General features: G+C 37.0%; 1 long non-coding RNA gene across 1 annotated transcript; it reads left to right on the forward strand.

Moving 5' to 3' along the window:
- The first annotated feature begins 5,200 nt into the window (after positions 1-5,200).
- On the forward strand, positions 5,201-5,779 carry LOC113038331 (uncharacterized). The gene is made up of 2 exons (XR_003274766.1): positions 5,201-5,354; positions 5,443-5,779. It is a non-coding gene; the product is annotated as an uncharacterized LOC113038331 (long non-coding RNA).
- The last annotated feature ends 221 nt before the right edge of the window (positions 5,780-6,000 follow it).

Consider the following 6,000-nt stretch of genomic DNA (forward strand, 5'->3'; position numbering starts at 1 on the left):
CCGCAGCCAGACCGATATACACAACACAGACCGGAAGTTAACTTAGGTCCAGGCGCGTGCGCCCGATGAAACCATCTATAAATGGAATCTTATTGTAAAGTGTTACTAAAGTTATATATATATATATATATATATATATATATATATATATATATATATATATATATATATTGTTCTGTGAATGTGATTTTAAAGTCTAGATGATTCGGATTAACCCTTTAACTGCCATATCCCTTAAAACCTCACAGCCAGAGGGATATTGTGAATGCATGTGGCCGCTGGGCACAGTTTACCTGATGCCACCGGGGTGGCGATGGCATTGGTGGCTTGAGCCCGCCATCGCTGCTTGCAGCTATATTTATTATTATTATTACACTGACTGAACTGCTGTGAAGAGAGAACTGAAGATGAACACAGAGCCGAGTCAGACAATGACTCGATCAAGAGTCAAGAACCGTTTCTGTCAGATGTGTCCGATTCGAGAACCAATGAACTGATGATACTGCGCATGTGTGATTCAGCGTGAAACAGACCGACACACAGAGCGTCTGAACCAAACTGATTCTTTCGGTGATTGATTTTGAACTGATTCTGTGCTAATGTTATGGGCGCGGGTAAACCGAAGGATTGAATGAAGGGCAATCATCGCCAATGACGCCATTACATCGAACGCAAAAGAAACGGTAATCTGTTTTCTTCAACCGGTTTATTGAATCGAACTGTCCAAAAGAACTACTGGTGATACGAAAATCAATGCAACTAGTTCTTGACTTGTGAACGAGTCATTATCTGGCTCGACTTGGTGTTCATCTTCAGTTCTCTCTTCACAGCAGTTCAGTCAGTGCACTGCTTGAGTACATGAATTACTCCGGGATTTTGGTTTGTTTGAACTCAGAGGGAGTGTCAGCCACATAAAAAAAGTTAACAGCTTAAGTCATTTGTGGATTTATGCGTATTGGAGACGCAAACCGTTTAAAATGATTCAGTTCAATTTGGTGAACTGATTCGAAAAGATCCGGTTACATCGAATGATTCGTTCGCGAACCGGATATGACAAACTTCTTTGTTTTGAACTTTCTCACAACAGACACGGAAGAGAAGACAATGCTGAATACTTGGATTACTTTGATTATGTTTTTCTTACCTTTCTGGACATGGACAGTATACCGTACACACAGTTTCAATGGAGGGACTGAGAGCTCTCGGACTAAATCTAAAATATCTTTAACTGTGTTCCGAAGATAAATGGAGGTCTTACTGGTTTGGAACGACATGAGGGTGAGTTATTAATTACATAATTTTCATTTTTGGGTGAACTAACGCTTTAACCCTGTTATGCTATGGTTTTGATTTTCTGAGTTGTAACTTGGAAATTAATTTTTGGAATTAATATTCTCAAATAGAGTCATGAGTTTGTAACCCTACCCCTGACCAGGTCATAAAACTTTATGACCCAACTGGGAGGAACAGGAAAGCCCAGCTCGCTGGAATTCTTGTAAGAAAAGAGAACAGTACCTTTGTAAAATGTATTCTAAATATATTGACTGTATTGCCTTTTTGTGCTTAGATGTCTTCCCATATTAAATTGGAGTATCTGCAATTTTACTGTGTGTAAATCAAACTTTAAATGTGTGTAATTCTGCATATGAATGTAACTGTATATTTTTACCTGCCATTCTTGGTATCTATTTAACCGTCTTGCTTTGACTGAAACATTCACAAATAGGAAATGTATGTAAAATGTATTTATTCTGGAATTACCATTTTGCTGGAATATAACTGCTGAATTCTGATAACACCATAACTCACATGAGTGGGTGTTTCCCCAGGAACAAAGGAACTTTTTCCCGCTTCAGATTGCGGACGTTCATTGGTTGTTCGCGCCAACAGAGGCATGAACCAGTCTTCCCATAAGAGACTGACCCTGCTTTTTCATCTGAACACTTGGTCCGAACACTTCGTCTGAGAGAACGCCTTTTTTTTAGAGGGCTCCTTAGGGAGCTCTCATCTCCGTTTTTCTTTTCTTTTCTTTACTAAGTATATTCTCATATTCTCCTCTACCTACACGAGGGAGACAAACTCTGAATCGTTTAGTTCGGTGAACCTTTTGAAACTTTGTTCAAGTCTGCTCACCCTGGGAAGACATGAGAGAACACGTCCAGCTCCAAAAGAATGACACATGCCCGCTCGTTCTTCGCAACAAAGAGAACCACATGCAAGTATTATTTTCTAGAGAGATTTAAATGCTGCTTAAAGGTTGTCTATTCCCTTTTCAATGTGATCTGATTCCTTGTTGTCTTTCAAAGGTTACTGTCTGTGATTTGCCATACTGGGAGATCATTCGGTGATCGCGACTATTTCTCTCTCATTCTCTCTTGCTCATTCGCTCTCGCCTATCCTCTCTCTCTCTCTCTCTCTCTCTCATCTGTATCCATTATGTCTCGTATTTGTTTACTGTTGTTTGTATTGTTATATGCATATTTACTCTGTGTGAATCATAATTTGATGTATTATTAGTTCAATTATTAAAATCCAATATATATACATATGATTGCTTCTGTCTAAAATGCTCACATCACGAAGTCAATGAAATGTTTGATCTTAGCTACAAAGCTTATTTGTTACTTTTCAGAAACCTAAATTTTATAAGGACAGGAGAATAGTTTCATGGCCAGAAACAATGTTTCCTGGAATTATAAGAAGGGATAAATTAATTGAAAGTTGATAAGTTAATCTTACGGCCATTTGCTGGACAAAACACTGTTCGATTTGCATTAAATCCCAGTAAAAGATATCACGATAATTGATATGAAGAATGGAATATTGACACATTAATGAGTAAATTAAAATGCCTTGAAATGAGTTATTGATCTATACAATTTACCTATTTTTCATCTTCAATAATGCAATCATCATCATATGAGATAGAGCCTATTTGTCTGCTTTTGTAACTGACGACCTGGAGCAATATAATTATTTACTCAATGTCAAATGCAGAAATGTTAATCCATGCATTTATGACCTCAAGGTTAGATTATTGTAATGTTTATTGGGTGGTTGTTCTGCATGCTTAGGAAATAAACTACAGTTAGTCCAAAATGCAGCAGCAAGAGTTTTTACTAGAATCAGGAAATATAACCATATTAGCAAGGACCTGTCAATTCTGCACTGGCTCCCTATCAAACATCTTATAGATTTTAAAATCTTGCTTATTATGGTTCAGCAATTCAGTATTTTAATGAGCTCCTGTTACATTATAATCCTCCACGTCCGCTACGTTCTCAAAACTCAGGCAATTTGATAATACACTTCCCATAACACCCGATGTACTTGCTACATCATTAGAAGAATGGCATCTATGCTAATATTAGTCTGTTTCTCTCTTATTTCGAGGTCACCGTAGCCACCAGATCCAGTCTGTATCCAGATCAGAGGGTCACTGCAGTATGGGGTCAGAATTGTTGCATTATTCCAAATAAATAAATTATTATCCATAAATAAATGTAACGAGATTCACAAAAATATATCAAATTCACAAATAAATGTAAAGAGTTTCACAAAAAAAATATAAAACTCACAAATAAATAAAATGAGATTTGCAAATAAAAAAATATATATTTACAAATGTGTTTAATGTCACAAACACAACTTTACCTGGCATTTATTTGTGAACCGCTGTCTGTGCATTTGTAAATTACTGCACGCATTTGTGGATCGCTTCCTGTGCATTTGTGGATTTGAAACACTTCTAGCGTCGACGTGCAGATAAATCCACAAATAAGTGGACTCCACCCACCGTCTACTTAACCCAATCAGACAACGCCCATGTTGCACTGACCAATCGCAGCACGCTCTCTCTCCAACCAATCACGTTTTGCCTAACAACCAGGGCGGGATCAGACACATGAACGCGAGTCACTCGCTACAGTCTCTTCAACATGGCCGATCAAGAGGAGTAAAGACAGGTGAGTGATGCTAACACAGTTATTAACTGAAGTTTTACCAGTTCTTGATATGTCATCATTTGTCATAACTAGTGAGGTAGTTTGACAATTTACACCATGATTTAATAAGTTATTATTTGCTCTCAAGCACCATTTCGAAGACTGTCGCATTTGTCTGCCACATACATCAAGGGTGTCTTAATTCTAAAATGGACCATTATTCATTGTGAGGTGTAAATTGTTGTAATTTCTTTACTTTTGAATTTCTTTACTTGTGGCCTACAAAATGCGACCTCCTTGAGAAAGCAGCCATCGAAACAGTCAGCGGATTTATTTTACATTTAGAATTACTGAATTAGTTTATTAGATTAAATAAACTATTAATTAATATTGAGTGCAAGATGAAGAATATGTGAAGCTGCGGGTAGATTCGATGTGCGCCTGTAGTAAGGTTGCCAACTGCCCTAATTATACAGATATACGTTTGGGGTAAGATCTTCCACTGCATATTACATGAGACTCGGTTTTATTCCCCCTTGTCACCCCCCGCAGTGGCATCGTCTCAGATACTACGAGTATGTGTGAACTGAGGGTCATAAGCTATTGTTACGTTGCCTGTAATGCATGACATGTTAATTGAAATTAACTGTCGAAAAGAACCAGTTTTCGAAAAAAGAACCTGACTTCCCATCACTAGTAAAAAGTTGGCTTTCCTCATTATTATGTTCCCTTGTATATAACTGGAACGGTTACTCCATGCACCTTTAAACTACAGTCTGTTCAGTTAAATATTTGGCTGCAGTTTGTGTTTACTTACTGTTTGTTCAGGGCCTTTCTGCACAAGGTGAAAGTGCTGCTCGGGCATTAGTGCAGATCATCGCCAGGGATCTGACACCAGGGCCAAGCCGCTCCACTAATTACTATTATATATAATGCTCATTACTGTAGTAACATCCAAAATAAAACTATAACGTTATTTGTAATTTAACTAGTGTTTCCCAGTTTTCTACCTCTCTGGTGTTTTCTGAACCCATCCGTCCGTCTGTGTTATTAATTTTTTTTTTTTTTAAGGTAATTAAATGACCACTTGGTCATGTAGCATGTTACATTTAAAAATATTGTTGGAATATTGGCTATCTGCTAAAAATAAAAAAGTCTAAAGTACTGTGCTGTATTTACCAATTAGACTAATATTTCATTATGAACAAGGTTTATTTCATTGATCAAAATGTTCTGTGTTTGTTATTATGCTGGACAGTGAGGCAGCAAATGACAGACTAATCCACTTTCTGAAGCTTGGATTACCCCAGGAAAACATCAGTAACATTTTAGGTGTCACTCATACAACTATCATTCGTTGGATGAGAGAATGTGTTTGGCCAGAGACAGAATCCAATAATTAACCCTGAGGTAATTATTTCTTCTTACAATGCTTTATTGGTTTTGCTCTGTTAGATTAACCCCCCATATTTAAAATGATTTATTTGTTTACCTTTAGATGGAATATTCAGACTCAATGGCAGTTGAACAAGATGGTGGAGATGCTGACCATGTTCACTTTGCAGTCAACGTGCCTGTAATTCACAGGCCACAACTCACAAATGAGCAAATTGACCCACTGCAAGTGTCTGATTCATTTGGAGTAGATGTATACCTCAAGACTCTCACATATGTACAGACTTTGATTGAATAAAGGGATATTTGAAGGTTTATTTCTGCTGCTCTAATTTTGACAGCAAGGTTGTAAATGTGTATATATAGTTGTATCTTAAGTAAAACTTGTGGAAACAACCTTTTAAGACATGTAAAATAATTAAATTTATTTTAAAATGTTATTGAAGTACTTTATTTATTATTATTACTTGTACATAGAAAAAAAAAATTACATAGAACCAGTGTCCAGAATTAAATGAGTCCAAATCCAGTGGAGGATGTGTTAGCACAAGCTTGCAATGTAGATGCAAAGTTATCCATTGTGGTTATTTCAGCTGGTATCATCAGGGTCCTGCTGCAGGTAGAAGCCTTGAAGTATCTTCCATTCCAAACATTTACCTGG

The sequence above is a fragment of the Carassius auratus genome, chromosome 21, assembly GCF_003368295.1.
Source record: "Carassius auratus strain Wakin chromosome 21, ASM336829v1, whole genome shotgun sequence".
Taxonomy (NCBI): Eukaryota; Metazoa; Chordata; class Actinopteri; order Cypriniformes; family Cyprinidae; genus Carassius; species Carassius auratus.